Here is a 19,506-nt window from a genome sequence, read left to right as displayed (position 1 = left end):
GTTTAATAATAATAACTAGATAGATATGAAAATAATTATGAACATCATATGAATTTAAGGTGGCTGTTAGATCTATGCATAAAGTAAGCCCTTTAGGAGATGAATTATTGAGTTCATAGATTCAATGTATTTCATTATACATTTTTATACCCTTTTTGAGCCCAAGAGGCAGGTTGATGTAGTATAACATAATCATGCTATTTTCAAGTACTTGAGTTTAGACTTATTATACCCCTTTCACATTGCAAACTCAGCTCTGACCCAGGATTATGAACATGGGTCCAACCCAGCTGCTACCCGGGTTAGACCCCTTTCACACTGCACCTTCGACCCGGGCTATTCCCAGGTTGGCCTGTTCACACTAAACCCGGGTCAGCCCCTATGGATGTCAATAAAAATTTACTTTTTCAGGCTCACAAAGATAAGATCACAAAAGGGAACAAAAGTGAGGGTGGGGACTGCTCACAGCATTGCAGGAATCATGGCTGATGGATTATCACTATGTAGCCCTGAGTTTATGAGTGTTTGTGCTTTACTGCTGTTTGATTCAGTGAGAGCATGATGCAGCTTCTGACAGCACAGTGTACATTTCACTTCACTCCAATTAGCCTTCACTGTAATGACAGTAGTGGTATTAACCCCCTCCAGGCTGCCAGAATACTGCCTCTGCTGGTGTCTGCAGTGTGCTGTCTGTGTGCTTGGCTGCTGACATCATCAAGTCAGACCCAGGAACATCCAATCAGTGGTGTTTTCTGAGTCCTGGGTTGGATAACCCGGGTTGGTCCTGTTCACACTGCACATCAACCCAGCTTGTTCCCGAGTTCAACTCCGGTCGATTGCAGGTTAGAAATGCAGAGTCACCGGACCCAACAATTTTTCTGTTGATGCGTTCACACTGCACCTCGACCCGGGCCGACCCAGCAATATATTGGGTTACTTTTTCAAAAGGGGTATAAGCAATATTGTTACAAGCACAATGTTATATTGTTTTTTAACAACTGTAGTTTCCCAATAGATGTATACAAATTTTTCTGTCTACCTTGTTGTAAATAACATATGCAACATATTGTTTGTTTATAGTTAAGTTTAATAATAATTATATATTTTTAGGACTCTCATTCACGGACACCCACAACATTATCCTAAAGGTGAAGCACTAAGATCCTACCCTCTCCAATTTTGTAGTAATGGGCTGGGTACCTTCAGTTTCTAAGATACTCCCATCACAGACTCAGGTCAACCTCCTGCATTGCATATCACTGATTAAAGCCCTCTATTGTTTAGTAACTTGTTCAATAAAACAAATAAAAAACTTAATTTTTCAGAAAGTGCTATACACGACATATTATTGCTCAGTATTACAATTGATGTTATTTTGACATTATTAGTTCCTCACCGCCTTGTAGCATTATTCAAAGTATTTTTGGTTGTAGTCTTTTTTTATTTTGAGAAATCTATTACTCATAAAAATAGCATCTGTTCAAATTTGTTTACTAAATTGTCCTATCAGAATATTCTTAATCCAACTTGAATCATGGAAACTTTTTGGAAGAATATATTTGTTGGTATCAACATTTTTTTTTAAATATGTCTCAATATAAAACTCCAAATATAGAGAAACAGAAACAACCTTTTATTTGCTGCAGAACAAAGTATATGACAAATTATTATTCTCGTCTGTCTTAATTTATTCCAGAAATAGATTGAGTAAACCTTGGTTCTCTCTCCAGATAAAAAAGACATCATCACCAATGTAGCAATGCCATTTCTGTGAAATGCATGGTGGCTAAGGAAGTCAGCATAACATTTGAAGATGACAGGTATATTATCCTGAATGGAAGATAGGGATAAACACCATTATTTTAAATTGTGAGACAAAACACACACTGATATGATCTACATGTGTCACAGCTGCATTGGACACAGTAATTTGTAAATATTCAGGGGGTGGGATGTACTAAAAGGTACATGTGGGAAAAAATCTGAAAGTTGTAGTTTTCTGAGTTTTTCCTGCATTTCCCATATGTACCAATCTCTGGAATGTATTACTTTCTGGAGCTTGGACCAGGTGGGCAACGCCTTCTCTGGTGTTGCCCGATAGCCAATGGGCTTCTTTTTTCATTGAACTTCAAAGATGGATCCAACTGTATCCCTTCCAATGTCCCCAGCGTGGTAGTCATATGCATGCTCAGAAGGTCTCTTAAAAGTACTTTCATTGCAAAGTACAGATCTTTTTGAAAAAGCTATCCTTTGGGATTTTAATCACAATTCTAGTTACATACCAGCATTATTAAGTATGTACCTGACAAGTGTAAATGCACTAACCTTCACAATATATGTGGATTTTATACAGATTTTTTATATCTTCTGATTACCCAGACTTTGAAACATTTTGTTCACTTAAACCAATGTAACTGTAGATATTGTTTAAATAATCCATATATAACTTATACTAAATATCCCCAAAATGATCTCCCTAAAAATTAATAGTTTTACCCAAATAAATCCTACAGTAGCTGTTGTTCAAATGTTTTTAGTATATTTATTTCTAATGGTGACACAAAATTATCTTTTTTACTAAGATAAATACCAAAGTTTGTGGGTCAAAAGAGTTTTATTAGACTGAAACCTATTTGTGACTATAAATTACTTTCCTTTTAAAAAACAAATCTTTTTAATTTATATTAATATTGCAGAAAGTGTAACTTTCCCCAAAACAAATAGCTGATTTCTCAATTTTAGTTTTGATTTCGGTGAACTGCTTTATATATAACTGCTTTATATAGTTTTATAATTCCTTGGTACAAAAAAAAATGACATACAGCAAAAGGAACATTTTTACAGAAGATGTAGATTTAAAAAAATTCCTTTAAGAATCAATGATCCGTGGAATAAGGGTCACTAGATTACTTGTGAAATATACTGTATATCTGAGAAGATCAACTCAAATCAACTCAGTCTTTTACTATTGTGTAGAGTACAGTAGTTATCACATACCTGTACATGGTTCCAAAAAATCTATACAGTATATATAGAAAAGCAGCACAAACAAGCAGCGGCACTCAGATACTTTCTCAGTTTTAAACAGTGTATTCACACGATATACATATGCAGTATCAATGTTTTGGGACACCCTCCACCTGACAACACCATTGCACCAGAGTGGGGGTGGGGAGTGCCAATCTGACCGCATTATATATATATATATATATTTATATTATTTATATATATACTTAGTTTGTGTGTTACTTATTTTGTGCATTTGAGAAGTCTTAAATAACGGTCGTGCTTCACGCAGTGCTACTTTCCAGTAGATTCAGATATATGTTGGCAAGATTTAATGTTGTATAAGCGATGTTTTTAAATAATTTTATTAGATTTTTTTTTACTTTAAATATTATGTAATTGTTTTCTTTGATCATTATAGAGATCATTTAGACTGTGATTGAGGAACACAAGCTATGCATTAGTTTCATTAATGCACGTGCCAATTAATCAAATTTCAAATGATTAGAGATATGTGGTCTTTATTTCTGTCTGCTTATTAACTTTCATTATGTGCAATAGCTGAAGTGTAATTGTTAACAGGATGGATTATGCAGTAAAGTTTTTTTTTATTACATTATTTCTTCACAACACCCTTATTAAAGTGTAGCCAAGTGATACATTATGTTAAGAAGGCTTATAACATAAGGTGACAATGACCTTCCCTTTAATTAACTATGATGGAAACAAAGGTGAGGACAATGATGATGAAGCTTTGGTAGAAACCATAAATCACCAGCTCTACTCTTAGACAGGACACAGCTACAAATATAACCTTGCATTACATAGGTTAAATGAGAGTTCCACTGGATTTCAAGCTTAGGTACTTATTCAGGCATATGATCTTATATGAAGTCATTTTATATTAATCTGTATTTGTGATACGTTAGTGAAGTTCCTAAAAGAGTAACATTCTTTGGTATCGTTTGTTTTATTCATACATGGACATTTCTATAGCATGCTATAATTTAAAGTATGGATCAATTTCTGGATGTGATATTGTAACATGTTATTGTCTGTACAATGCCTTTCATTAAAATTATACTGTGGTAACAAGGTATATTATTACTGTAATGTATCTTTGTCAGATATATTCCATCCAACTTTAAGGGGTCAATGATTTACTGTGCATCAATATAATTAATTTTAGAAGAGTATTTGGGGTAGCTATTGTCCTTTGGTTGCTATCTTGAATAATATAAATAATATTTTGAATAATAAAAATAACAATATGGTTTTGAATGGACCTAGAGCAACTTGCAATGATTTTACCTATTAAAAATTCTCATCTCTAAATAACTTGCAATTTTTCTCATTTAAAGGTGGTTTATCCTGTCATGTAAAATATAATTATATTATCTTGTCTGGAACTGAGATATTTCAAGCACTTGTACCTTTACCTTTACTATTAACGTGTTCCATGCATTCTATTTTGTGCATAATAATGTTAAAAAATTGTTTATTTTTATTAGAGATGAGTTATTCTTATTTGAAGAAATATGAAATAAACAAATTTTAGGGTACTGAGTCATAGCTCAGCTTCTCCCACCAAATTTGTTTCTCAAAACAAGGCAAAACATAATTTTTCCTTGTTTTGGATTGCATATAAGTCCCTCCCTCATGATTACAGGTGCCATTTTACATAGGAGAGTGCATAGAGAGGGTTGTTGGCTGTAGCTGTTCTGCAACATTGGTGACTGGAGAGAGTTGTAAGTGGTTGGAGTGAGTGGGAAGGGTGGAAGAAGGCATTTTTCATCTGGGTGTGTGTGAGGGTAAGACACTAGCAAGAAATCTGCCATATAGGCTCCTACTGTGTATGTTTGAAAGTGAGCTGCACTTACAATTAATTTTACAAAGGTATTTATCTACAGTAAAACTGCATGGTAAAGGTAACAGTGCCATGCAGGAGGTGTAGGCTGTGGCCCATAACATTTCTGGACATTTTTGGCATTCAGCAACAACATGTAGAAAATTGTAGCAGCTGCAAGATAAGTAAAATTTGCCATGTAAACAACTGAAGCAGATTTAATTCCACCATTTATATGATTCAGCAACTGGAATAAAAGCAGCATGTCATCAAGAAGTATACGTCAAGCCATGAGTTAAGGAGAGAGGGGACATGTTACCTTACTGCAGCACAATGTCGAATACTCTTTGTTTTATGCAAGCTACTTAAACCATTTGAAATTGTAACCTATCAAGTGTGTTCAGACACTGCCAGGTGTGGTATAAAAGACAGACAGTTAAAAGGTCGACAATGTCTAGATAGACATCAGATGTTAGACAGGCAATATGTTGACAAGGACAAAAGGTCAACATGGACAAAAGATCTACGCACTAAAGGTTGACATGGAAGAAGGTTGACAGGTACAAATGGTCAGCGGGGTCAAAAGGTTGGTGCAAAACTGGTCAACACACAATTGGATGACATATTTTTTTTGTTTTCTAACTCTAAACTTCACCCTATCCCTTTCCTTGGTGCCTAACTCTAACCCTCTATCCTGGTGCCTAAACTGTAACTGTTGGGTAGTTGCTTAACCCTAACTGTCCCTTCTAGTGCCTAATCATTACCCTCCAGTAAGTGCCTGACCCTAACCAACGAGGTAAGTGCCTAACCCTAAGAAAATAAATGTCAGCCATTTGTGTGTCGGCCATTTTAGTGTCAACCTTTTGGTTATGTCGACCATTTGTACCTTTTGACTATCTCCAATGTCGACTTTTTGCATGTCAACCTTTTGTCCCTGTTGTCCTTTTGCCTGTCTAACACCTGGGGCCAAATGTAATAGGATGAGATTTTTTAAAAATTGAGAGTTTAGCAGTAAACTCTCACATTGGTCAAGTTCTATCTTCAAAATGGGAAAACATCTGGATGAGAGTTTAAAGAGTGTGAGACTTTACTTCTAAACTCTCACATTTTCTAAACTCTCACCCTGGTATATTTGACCCCTGGTGCCTATCTAGACATTAGTATGGAGAGCTGAAAAAGATTAACATAAATAATTCTGCAAAGTATATTCAAATTGTAGATCAAGTTCTTTATTACTTTTGCAGGACTAAAGGTTTTGCAACATCTTGCATTTGGATCACTACCTTTTGGGAAATACATTTGATCCTAGATTTAAGTCCCATGTAATGTTTTTCTTTCCAAATTACACAAAACTCAAGAGATGAAGAGAGTTCTTTGCTAGTAAGTTGTCAGTTCAAGTGACACATCTCCTGCTTCAGTTTCTCCTGCAAATGCTATTGCCAGAAAAAACTGATCTTTTCCACTTAAAGCATTAAGAATAATTATAATCAAAATAAATTTGAAAAACTCTACAATTAACATGGAGTATAAGTGAGGTTCTTAGTGCATGTTTGGCCATCTGATGGGGTTCACCTTGAGGTGGTGGATGGAATAATGTTTTTAGCCAAACATGTAGTAAGATCCGCACTTATACTTCATGTTATTTGTAGAGTTTATCAAAATAATTTTTACTATCATTATTTTTATTGCACATAGATTGTGCACTTGCATTTTCTTTTTCTTATATTGTACTACAAGTCTCAGCATATTAGCATGTCTTATTATGTTTAAAAATAGGGTGTGCAGTCCAAGCCTTCTTGCCCATAATGTTGACATTGCAAGAATGCCAACATTGATAATGATGACAGTCAGCATGTCAACATAGCTGATTTTAGCCCTAACCACAGCCTAATCCTAACTCTAAAATGAACCATCAACATTCTGCCTGTTGACAATCTGAATTCTGACATTATGAAAATGTCAACATTGTGTCTATGTCAACGTTCTACAGTGGTCATTCAGACCAAATTGACATTCTGATGTCGACATTATTAATGTTGACATAATAACTGCATGCCCTTTTATTCACTATCACATTTCACACACTTCACTTTTCCTATGAAATCCTCTTCATCCAAACACAATTTTTTAAATGTGTTACTAGATCTGTGACTCCGGTAATAGTAACAAAACAACTACCCTGTTTGTACCTGTCCCATGTTATCTTTTCACCAAATGCCCAAACAAATTATTTGGAATCTAGAGATGATGATCTCTCCTCCATTTCATGAAGAGGGTACATTCTTGGAGGCAACAAAGACTAGTTAAAGAGAAAACCTTGCCCATCAGGAGATGCATAATATCCACTGAATACCCAAAAATACTTTCATTACTATAATCAAATTAGCAAACAATTATTTTTAGAGATGAGCAGTTTGATTTTGCTGAAAACCAAACACACCCGAACTTTGGGGTTCCAAATCGACCAAGTACCACCTTGGATCACGTCAGGGTTCTGAGGAGAACTGAGTCCTGACTCTGGTTTTCTCACCAAGTTCAGAACTTGAATCTAGAAAATGGATCTTGCATATTTTGGATTGTACTTAAGTCCCTCCCTCATGATTACAGGTGCTGTGAGGTGGTTAAAATTTACTGGAAATTACTGTTAATTATGTTTTAATACTATATGAACAAAAATAGGCCCAAGTTACATGATTTTAGCTGTTTTTATAAATTCTTTATAGAAATCCAAAACCAAAACTGATCCAAAACACTTGAGGGTGGTTTTGCCCAAAACAAAACCAAAACACAACAGTGATTTATAACCAAAACAAAAACATGGGATCTGCGCACATCTCTAAGTATTTTATGGGTATGAATAATGTACCAATGAAACAATTTAGTTTCTGATCTCTTTGAGTGTATAGTTGAGTAAAAACATTTGTTCTCTTTATATCATTCATGACAAGTTGAACAGACTATGTGCTATTTTACAATTATATAATAATTTGCTACTTATTGCCACAACTATCAAGTAAGATGATAAAAAAACAGAAGTTTTTTGGAGACAGCATGGGTTTGCTCAGAGGTGCGATGCGGGACCTATGTTTCCCATGTTTTCCCTTTTGTACATAAGCAGCAGATCTACATGCCTCCAGTGGATGTCTCTGTGCACAAGATGGCAGCTGAGTCATTATCATATTTATTCAAGTCTACTGTATACAGGATCACAGGGGCTTTGGACAATGTGTGCATCTCTCAATAAGGCCTCTTGTGTGCTTATAATTATAGGATACTGGGAGGTGGATGAGGGCAGAAGGGGAACCTATAGAAACAGATCTCCATCCATCCATCACATTACATCTCAGAATGTTACTGCATTTTCTAGACTGGTGGATGAAGCTTGGGTGCATAGTGGTCAGTGGGTGTGCTCTAGGATAGGTCCAGTGCCGCCTCCTCCTTGCATCAACGCACAGATGAGCTGGGATACCTCACTGTAAATAAAGTTTTGGGGTACTCCATCTTGCAGCTCAATATGGCAGGAAGAAAAAGGTACTCACCTTAAACAGCAGCAGACAGCAATTGTAATTTACTACAGATAATGTGCAGGATAGCATATACAGTACATATATGGGCACACACACAAGGACAATATAGTATGCCATGTATTTTTCATTATAATCTAATCTATAATGTTAACTACAAATCTACTGTATCCTCATACACTATTGCTGCAGTCAAGGCATAAAGACCCTCTCGGCATGCCAGGTCCCATGTGACTCTGCTTGCTCCAAGTGTCTTTTTTGCCCAAAAATATGTCTTAGTTTCAGTGTGATGCGACTAAGATGCACCAGGATACTGCACTGATTAATTTAATACTACATGCAACACTTTATCATTTCCAGAAGTTTCAATGACAGGTTTCAGTTTCCTATATTTTTTAAGAAATTGGCACTTTTAATTAGTGTATTTTTATGTTGGCATTTTAAAATGACCCTTTGAACAATTAAATAGTATGCTCTCCATCAACTTGCACACAAAGGCTCACACTGACACCTTTTAAGCAGCACTAGGATATTTCTGCTTAGAAAAAGGAGGGAAAGCTGCAGATTTGTATATTGAAATCATGTCAGGTGTTTAAGGCTTAGCATTTATTCCTAATACTGGTATGGCCAACAACAGATTTGAAATGTTATTTATTAGGAGAATTTCAAATAGCAACATCAAAAGAATGTAAATCTGAGATTTAGTTTTGTCACCGCTGATTTAACAAACTAACACAAAAACTAACAGATTTATTTTATCTTCAATGAATGCATGTTAACAGTTTTTGAGAATACTTGTGTCATTTCTTAGACAGGTCATATTTTCTTAAAATTTTAGCATTACAAAATATGAGGCTTATCCTAATTTGGACTTATTTTTCGTTAAAAATGCAAGTGTAAAATGCAGACAAAAAAGATGCATTTTATGCAAAATAAGATGCAATTCTCAAGATAAATCTCAAGATGCATTCAGTTCTGCAATAATAGCATATGCGCCAGGTTTTCAGGAGAAAACAGTAGTATGTGTAGCAGGTTTATGCAGGATAAAACAGTAGCAAACTGTACAGTCTGTGCAGGCACAGCCTAAGCTAGGGGGTAGTGAGGCATGTGTTCCCCGGGATGGAACCCTTTGTAACATGTTTGGGCCAGTATCCAATGACCTGGAAAGACTTGATGTGGTCATGGACCACATATGTATGACATGTGAGACCATGTCAGAAAGGAAATCTTTTTTTAGCTAACTCCATTACTGCAGGCCTGTCTGACTGTTTCTGTAACTGTCATCTTATGTATAGAATGAGTCTGAGAAGGGTGTCTGTCGTGACTGTGATGTCAGTGCAACCCCAGTACTGGGACACTAGTGACTAGGCACTTTGGGCCTGATTCAGACCCGCTCACGAGTGCATAGCACTCGCAAGCGGGTCGATGGTGGGGTAATGTGCACCGCGCGCATGCGCAAGCACCGGAGTGGGAGAGAAATTCTCTCGCTCCGGGACTCATTTCAAAAGGGCCGGCTGTCGATGTTGATGGACAGCTCACCCCGTTTTGTAGGCGGGGCGGGGGGGTGGCTATACAAACAAAGGCATTCCCAAAGGAAATGTCAGTGGAGAGCTTCCTGCTCTGTTAGAGCAGGAAGCTCTCGGGGGCTTGCGACTGACGAGACCCTACCACAAGGGTCTCGTCGCAAGCCCCGTTAGTCATAATGGTTGCGACCATCGCGACCATCACCTTGCTGCCCGCAAAAGCTGTGGGTGGTCACCCACAGCTCAGCGGCCAGGAGGCTGTAACAACAAAAGAAAAACGCCCTGATTCTGAGCAAGCGCTCTTAAAGAGCGTCCGGCTCTGAATCAGGCCCTTTGCGCCTAATTCAGAGATGTATGCAGTGTTCATATCAGATGCAGTGGAGCGAATTTTGGCTACTGAGAATGCATCAACTCTCACTACTTGTGTGCAGTGATTGGTTAGCAAAGGCAGTCGCAGAGAGGATTTATTCACATAAGGCATAAAGACCCTCTCGGCATGCCAGGTCCCATGTGACTCTGCTTGCTCCAAGTGTCTTTTTTGCCCAAAAATATGTCTTAGTTTCAGTGTGATGCGACTAAGATGCACCAGGATACTGCACTGATTAATTTAATACTACATGCAACACTTTATCATTTCCAGAAGTTTCAATGACAGGTTTCAGTTTCCTATATTTTTTAAGAAATTGGCACTTTTAATTAGTGTATTTTTATGTTGGCATTTTAAAATGACCCTTTGAACAATTAAATAGTATGCTCTCCATCAACTTGCACACAAAGGCTCACACTGACACCTTTTAAGCAGCACTAGGATATTTCTGCTTAGAAAAAGGAGGGAAAGCTGCAGATTTGTATATTGAAATCATGTCAGGTGTTTAAGGCTTAGCATTTATTCCTAATACTGGTATGGCCGACAACAGATTTGAAATGTTATTTATTAGGAGAATTTCAAATAGCAACATCAAAAGAATGTAAATCTGAGATTTAGTTTTGTCACCGCTGATTTAACAAACTAACACAAAAACTAACAGATTTATTTTATCTTCAATGAATGCATGTTAACAGTTTTTGAGAATACTTGTGTCATTTCTTAGACAGGTCATATTTTCTTAAAAATTTTAGCATTACAAAATATGAGGCTTATCCTAATTTGGACTTATTTTTCGTTAAAAATGCAAGTGTAAAATGCAGACAAAAAAGATGCATTTTATGCAAAATAAGATGCAATTCTCAAGATAAATCTCAAGATGCATTCAGTTCTGCAATAATAGCATATGCGCCAGGTTTTCAGGAGAAAACAGTAGTATGTGTAGCAGGTTTATGCAGGATAAAACAGTAGCAAACTGTACAGTCTGTGCAGGCACAGCCTAAGCTAGGGGGTAGTGAGGCATGTGTTCCCCGGGATGGAACCCTTTGTAACATGTTTGGGCCAGTATCCAATGACCTGGAAAGACTTGATGTGGTCATGGACCACATATGTATGACATGTGAGACCATGTCAGAAAGGAAATCTTTTTTTAGCTAACTCCATTACTGCAGGCCTGTCTGACTGTTTCTGTAACTGTCATCTTATGTATAGAATGAGTCTGAGAAGGGTGTCTGTCGTGACTGTGATGTCAGTGCAACCCCAGTACTGGGACACTAGTGACTAGGCACTTTGGGCCTGATTCAGACCCGCTCACGAGTGCATAGCACTCGCAAGCGGGTCGATGGTGGGGTAATGTGCACCGCGCGCATGCGCAAGCACCGGAGTGGGAGAGAAATTCTCTCGCTCCGGGACTCATTTCAAAAGGGCCGGCTGTCGATGTTGATGGACAGCTCACCCCGTTTTGTAGGCGGGGCGGGGGGGTGGCTATACAAACAAAGGCATTCCCAAAGGAAATGTCAGTGGAGAGCTTCCTGCTCTGTTAGAGCAGGAAGCTCTTGGGGGCTTGCGACTGACGAGACCCTACCACAAGGGTCTCGTCGCAAGCCCCGTTAGTCATAATGGTTGCGACCATCGCGACCATCACCTTGCTGCCCGCAAAAGCTGTGGGTGGTCACCCACAGCTCAGCGGCCAGGAGGCTGTAACAACAAAAGAAAAACGCCCTGATTCTGAGCAAGCGCTCTTAAAGAGCGTCCGGCTCTGAATCAGGCCCTTTGCGCCTAATTCAGAGATGTATGCAGTGTTCATATCAGATGCAGTGGAGCGAATTTTGGCTACTGAGAATGCATCAACTCTCACTACTTGTGTGCAGTGATTGGTTAGCAAAGGCAGTCGCAGAGAGGATTTATTCACATAAGGCATAAAGACCCTCTCGGCATGCCAGGTCCCATGTGACTCTGCTTGCTCCAAGTGTCTTTTTTGCCCAAAAATATGTCTTAATTTCAGTGTGATGCGACTAAGATGCACCAGGATACTGCACTGATTAATTTAATACTACATGCAACACTTTATCATTTCCAGAAGTTTCAATGACAGGTTTCAGTTTCCTATATTTTTTAAGAAATTGGCACTTTTAATTAGTGTATTTTTATGTTGGCATTTTAAAATGACCCTTTGAACAATTAAATAGTATGCTCTCCATCAACTTGCACACAAAGGCTCACACTGACACCTTTTAAGCAGCACTAGGATATTTCTGCTTAGAAAAAGGAGGGAAAGCTGCAGATTTGTATATTGAAATCATGTCAGGTGTTTAAGGCTTAGCATTTATTCCTAATACTGATATGGCCGACAACAGATTTGAAATGTTATTTATTAGGAGAATTTCAAATAGCAACATCAAAAGAATGTAAATCTGAGATTTAGTTTTGTCACCGCTGATTTAACAAACTAACACAAAAACTAACAGATTTATTTTATCTTCAATGAATGCATGTTAACAGTTTTTGAGAATACTTGTGTCATTTCTTAGACAGGTCATATTTTCTTAAAAATTTTAGCATTACAAAATATGAGGCTTATCCTAATTTGGACTTATTTTTCGTTAAAAATGCAAGTGTAAAATGCAGACAAAAAAGATGCATTTTATGCAAAATAAGATGCAATTCTCAAGATAAATCTCAAGATGCATTCAGTTCTGCAATAATAGCATATGCGCCAGGTTTTCAGGAGAAAACAGTAGTATGTGTAGCAGGTTTATGCAGGATAAAACAGTAGCAAACTGTACAGTCTGTGCAGGCACAGCCTAAGCTAGGGGGTAGTGAGGCATGTGTTCCCCGGGATGGAACCCTTTGTAACATGTTTGGGCCAGTATCCAATGACCTGGAAAGACTTGATGTGGTCATGGACCACATATGTATGACATGTGAGACCATGTCAGAAAGGAAATCTTTTTTTAGCTAACTCCATTACTGCAGGCCTGTCTGACTGTTTCTGTAACTGTCATCTTATGTATAGAATGAGTCTGAGAAGGGTGTCTGTCGTGACTGTGATGTCAGTGCAACCCCAGTACTGGGACACTAGTGACTAGGCACTTTGGGCCTGATTCAGACCCGCTCACGAGTGCATAGCACTCGCAAGCGGGTCGATGGTGGGGTAATGTGCACCGCGCGCATGCGCAAGCACCGGAGTGGGAGAGAAATTCTCTCGCTCCGGGACTCATTTCAAAAGGGGCGGCTGTCGATGTTGATGGACAGCTCACCCCGTTTTGTAGGCGGGGCGGGGGGGTGGCTATACAAACAAAGGCATTCCCAAAGGAAATGTCAGTGGAGAGCTTCCTGCTCTGTTAGAGCAGGAAGCTCTCGGGGGCTTGCGACTGACGAGACCCTACCACAAGGGTCTCGTCGCAAGCCCCGTTAGTCATAATGGTTGCGACCATCGCGACCATCACCTTACTGCCCGCAAAAGCTGTGGGTGGTCACCCACAGCTCAGCGGCCAGGAGGCTGTAACAACAAAAGAAAAACGCCCTGATTCTGAGCAAGCGCTCTTAAAGAGCGTCCGGCTCTGAATCAGGCCCTTTGCGCCTAATTCAGAGATGTATGCAGTGTTCATATCAGATGCAGTGGAGCGAATTTTGGCTACTGAGAATGCATCAACTCTCACTACTTGTGTGCAGTGATTGGTTAGCAAAGGCAGTCGCAGAGAGGATTTATTCACATAAGGCATAAAGACCCTCTCGGCATGCCAGGTCCCATGTGACTCTGCTTGCTCCAAGTGTCTTTTTTGCCCAAAAATATGTCTTAGTTTCAGTGTGATGCGACTAAGATGCACCAGGATACTGCACTGATTAATTTAATACTACATGCAACACTTTATCATTTCCAGAAGTTTCAATGACAGGTTTCAGTTTCCTATATTTTTTAAGAAATTGGCACTTTTAATTAGTGTATTTTTATGTTGGCATTTTAAAATGACCCTTTGAACAATTAAATAGTATGCTCTCCATCAACTTGCACACAAAGGCTCACACTGACACCTTTTAAGCAGCACTAGGATATTTCTGCTTAGAAAAAGGAGGGAAAGCTGCAGATTTGTATATTGAAATCATGTCAGGTGTTTAAGGCTTAGCATTTATTCCTAATACTGGTATGGCCGACAACAGATTTGAAATGTTATTTATTAGGAGAATTTCAAATAGCAACATCAAAAGAATGTAAATCTGAGATTTAGTTTTGTCACCGCTGATTTAACAAACTAACACAAAAACTAACAGATTTATTTTATCTTCAATGAATGCATGTTAACAGTTTTTGAGAATACTTGTGTCATTTCTTAGACAGGTCATATTTTCTTAAAAATTTTAGCATTACAAAATATGAGGCTTATCCTAATTTGGACTTATTTTTCGTTAAAAATGCAAGTGTAAAATGCAGACAAAAAAGAGGCATTTTATGCAAAATAAGATGCAATTCTCAAGATAAATCTCAAGATGCATTCAGTTCTGCAATAATAGCATATGCGCCAGGTTTTCAGGAGAAAACAGTAGTATGTGTAGCAGGTTTATGCAGGATAAAACAGTAGCAAACTGTACAGTCTGTGCAGGCACAGCCTAAGCTAGGGGGTAGTGAGGCATGTGTTCCCCGGGATGGAACCCTTTGTAACATGTTTGGGCCAGTATCCAATGACCTGGAAAGACTTGATGTGGTCATGGACCACATATGTATGACATGTGAGACCATGTCAGAAAGGAAATCTTTTTTTAGCTAACTCCATTACTGCAGGCCTGTCTGACTGTTTCTGTAACTGTCATCTTATGTATAGAATGAGTCTGAGAAGGGTGTCTGTCGTGACTGTGATGTCAGTGCAACCCCAGTACTGGGACACTAGTGACTAGGCACTTTGGGCCTGATTCAGACCCGCTCACGAGTGCATAGCACTCGCAAGCGGGTCGATGGTGGGGTAATGTGCACCGCGCGCATGCGCAAGCACCGGAGTGGGAGAGAAATTCTCTCGCTCCGGGACTCATTTCAAAAGGGCCGGCTGTCGATGTTGATGGACAGCTCACCCCGTTTTGTAGGCGGGGCGGGGGGGTGGCTATACAAACAAAGGCATTCCCAAAGGAAATGTCAGTGGAGAGCTTCCTGCTCTGTTAGAGCAGGAAGCTCTTGGGGGCTTGCGACTGACGAGACCCTACCACAAGGGTCTCGTCGCAAGCCCCGTTAGTCATAATGGTTGCGACCATCGCGACCATCACCTTGCTGCCCGCAAAAGCTGTGGGTGGTCACCCACAGCTCAGCGGCCAGGAGGCTGTAACAACAAAAGAAAAACGCCCTGATTCTGAGCAAGCGCTCTTAAAGAGCGTCCGGCTCTGAATCAGGCCCTTTGCGCCTAATTCAGAGATGTATGCAGTGTTCATATCAGATGCAGTGGAGCGAATTTTGGCTACTGAGAATGCATCAACTCTCACTACTTGTGTGCAGTGATTGGTTAGCAAAGGCAGTCGCAGAGAGGATTTATTCACATAAGGCATAAAGACCCTCTCGGCATGCCAGGTCCCATGTGACTCTGCTTGCTCCAAGTGTCTTTTTTGCCCAAAAATATGTCTTAGTTTCAGTGTGATGCGACTAAGATGCACCAGGATACTGCACTGATTAATTTAATACTACATGCAACACTTTATCATTTCCAGAAGTTTCAATGACAGGTTTCAGTTTCCTATATTTTTTAAGAAATTGGCACTTTTAATTAGTGTATTTTTATGTTGGCATTTTAAAATGACCCTTTGAACAATTAAATAGTATGCTCTCCATCAACTTGCACACAAAGGCTCACACTGACACCTTTTAAGCAGCACTAGGATATTTCTGCTTAGAAAAAGGAGGGAAAGCTGCAGATTTGTATATTGAAATCATGTCAGGTGTTTAAGGCTTAGCATTTATTCCTAATACTGGTATGGCCGACAACAGATTTGAAATGTTATTTATTAGGAGAATTTCAAATAGCAACATCAAAAGAATGTAAATCTGAGATTTAGTTTTGTCACCGCTGATTTAACAAACTAACACAAAAACTAACAGATTTATTTTATCTTCAATGAATGCATGTTAACAGTTTTTGAGAATACTTGTGTCATTTCTTAGACAGGTCATATTTTCTTAAAAATTTTAGCATTACAAAATATGAGGCTTATCCTAATTTGGACTTATTTTTCGTTAAAAATGCAAGTGTAAAATGCAGACAAAAAAGATGCATTTTATGCAAAATAAGATGCAATTCTCAAGATAAATCTCAAGATGCATTCAGTTCTGCAATAATAGCATATGCGCCAGGTTTTCAGGAGAAAACAGTAGTATGTGTAGCAGGTTTATGCAGGATAAAACAGTAGCAAACTGTACAGTCTGTGCAGGCACAGCCTAAGCTAGGGGGTAGTGAGGCATGTGTTCCCCGGGATGGAACCCTTTGTAACATGTTTGGGCCAGTATCCAATGACCTGGAAAGACTTGATGTGGTCATGGACCACATATGTATGACATGTGAGACCATGTCAGAAAGGAAATCTTTTTTTAGCTAACTCCATTACTGCAGGCCTGTCTGACTGTTTCTGTAACTGTCATCTTATGTATAGAATGAGTCTGAGAAGGGTGTCTGTCGTGACTGTGATGTCAGTGCAACCCCAGTACTGGGACACTAGTGACTAGGCACTTTGGGCCTGATTCAGACCCGCTCATGAGTGCATAGCACTCGCAAGCGGGTCGATGGTGGGGTAATGTGCACCGCGCGCATGCGCAAGCACCGGAGTGGGAGAGAAATTCTCTCGCTCCAGGACTCATTTCAAAAGGGGCGGCTGTCGATGTTGATGGACAGCTCACCCCGTTTTGTAGGCGGGGCGGGGGGGTGGCTATACAAACAAAGGCATTCCCAAAGGAAATGTCAGTGGAGAGCTTCCTGCTCTGTTAGAGCAGGAAGCTCTCGGGGGCTTGCGACTGACGAGACCCTACCACAAGGGTATCGTCGCAAGCCCCGTTAGTCATAATGGTTGCGACCATCGCAACCATCACCTTGCTGCCCGCAAAAGCTGTGGGTGGTCACCCACAGCTCAGCGGCCAGGAGGCTGTAACAACAAAAGAAAAACGCCCTGATTCTGAGCAAGCGCTCTTAAAGAGCGTCCGGCTCTGAATCAGGCCCTTTGCGCCTAATTCAGAGATGTATGCAGTGTTCATATCAGATGCAGTGGAGCGAATTTTGGCTACTGAGAATGCATCAACTCTCACTACTTGTGTGCAGTGATTGGTTAGCAAAGGCAGTCGCAGAGAGGATTTATTCACATAATAATTGGCAGGTAGTCAGTGCTTGGAGGAGGTAATGGGAAGTGGCTAGAAAAAAGCAGGTGTGTCAGGACTATTTTCTTGGCTTGCCCTAGTGAGCATCTGGGAATTCATATACAGCTGGAGAGGCCCCCGCATCTTAGATGGGATACACATTTGGAGACAGCATGGGCTTGCTCAGAGGTGCGATGTGGGACCTATGTTTCCCATGTTTTCCCTTTTGTACATAAGCAGCAGATCTACATGCCTCCAGTGGATGTCTCTGTGCACAAGATGGCAGCTGAGTCATTATCATATTTATTCAAGTCTACTGTATACAGGATCACAGGGACATTGGGCAATGTGTGCATCTCTCAATAAGGCCTTTTGTGTGCTTATAATTATAGGATACTGGGAGGTGGATGAGGGCAGAAGGGGAACCTATAGAAACAGATCTCCATCCATCCATCCCATTACATCTCAGAATGTTACTGCATTTTCTAGACTGGTGGATGAAGCTTGGGTGCATAGTGGTCAGTGGGTATGCTCTAGGATAGGTCCAGTGCCACCTCCTCCTTGCATCACCGCACAGATAAGCTGGGATACCTCCCTGTAAATAAAGTTTTGGGGTACTCCATCTAGCAGCTCAGTATGGCAGGAAGAAAAAGGTACTCACCTTAAACAGCAGCAGACAGCAATTGTAATTTACTGCAGATAATGTGCAGGATAGCATATACAGTACATATATGGGCACACACACAAGGACAATATAGTATGCCATGTATTTTTCATTATAATCTAATCTATAATGTTAACTACAAATCTACTGTATCCTCATACACTATTGCTGCAGTCAAGGCATAAAGACCCTCTCGGCATGCCAGGTCCCATGTGACTCTGCTTGCTCCAAGTGTCTTTTTTGCCCCAAAATATGTCTTAGTTTCAATGTCATGTGACTAAGATGCACCAGGAGACTGCACTGATTAATTTAATACTACGTGCAACACTTTATATGTGTGTGTGATTCAGTCTGAATCTGTATACGAAGTGCTTTTTTTATGCCAAGTTCTGATGTGCTTCATTTACAGACTCCATCGTACAAAGGTATACAATATTAAATTAATCATTGCTGTCTCCAGGTGCTTCTTAGTCGCATCACATTGCGATTAAGATGCATTTTCTGGTGAAAAATATGCAAATAAGACTCTCAAAGCAAGCAGAGTTGCTTGGGACAAGGCATTTCAAGATGTATGGCTTATTAAGGCTAGGTGTATGAGAACATATATGGGGCATTGTGTGCCATCATGTGTACTGTTATCACTGTGTGTCATAATGTGAACTTGAGCAGGATATTGTGGCATAATATGAACTGGTGGTAATACAGTTTGGAATAATGTATACTGGTGGTTCAGTGTGGCGAAATGTGAACTGGAGGTACTATAACAACTTTCCTCATGAAGTATGAAACACATATGCACTAAATCGTCTGTATTTAAGTAATATGTATTATTGCTATGTGATGATCATTACATTATTCTGTTCATTGAACAAACTTTTCTTGTTTATCATTAGTAGTTTTGGTAATGTTGATATAAATGCAGAGAAGCTGGTGCTAACAGCATAAGGTAGAGAGGGTGCCGCAGACTAGAGAAGTACAGAAAGTGTAGCACAGACTTTGGACAGGCAGATACTGTAAATGGCAGAAAGGCTGGCATAGGCATCAAAACCTTAAAAAGGCTGACACATAAAGGAGAGAGTGATAAAAAAGAGACAGGAAAGGCTGGAACAGACAGGAGAACAGCAAAAAGCCTAGCACAGACAGGTAAACAGCAGAGAGACAGGCACATATAGGAAAGGCAGAGAGACTGGTGTAGACCGAAGAGCAAAGGTTGGTACATAAAGGGGATCAGCTAAGGCTGACAAAGAAAGGGAAATGGCTA

This window comes from Taudactylus pleione, unplaced genomic scaffold (assembly GCF_031769625.1).
Source record: "Taudactylus pleione unplaced genomic scaffold, aTauple2 ptg000309l, whole genome shotgun sequence".
Lineage (NCBI taxonomy): Eukaryota > Metazoa > Chordata > Amphibia > Anura > Myobatrachidae > Taudactylus > Taudactylus pleione.
The sequence above is the reverse complement of the archived record's forward strand: the minus strand, read 5'-3'. Positions refer to the sequence as shown.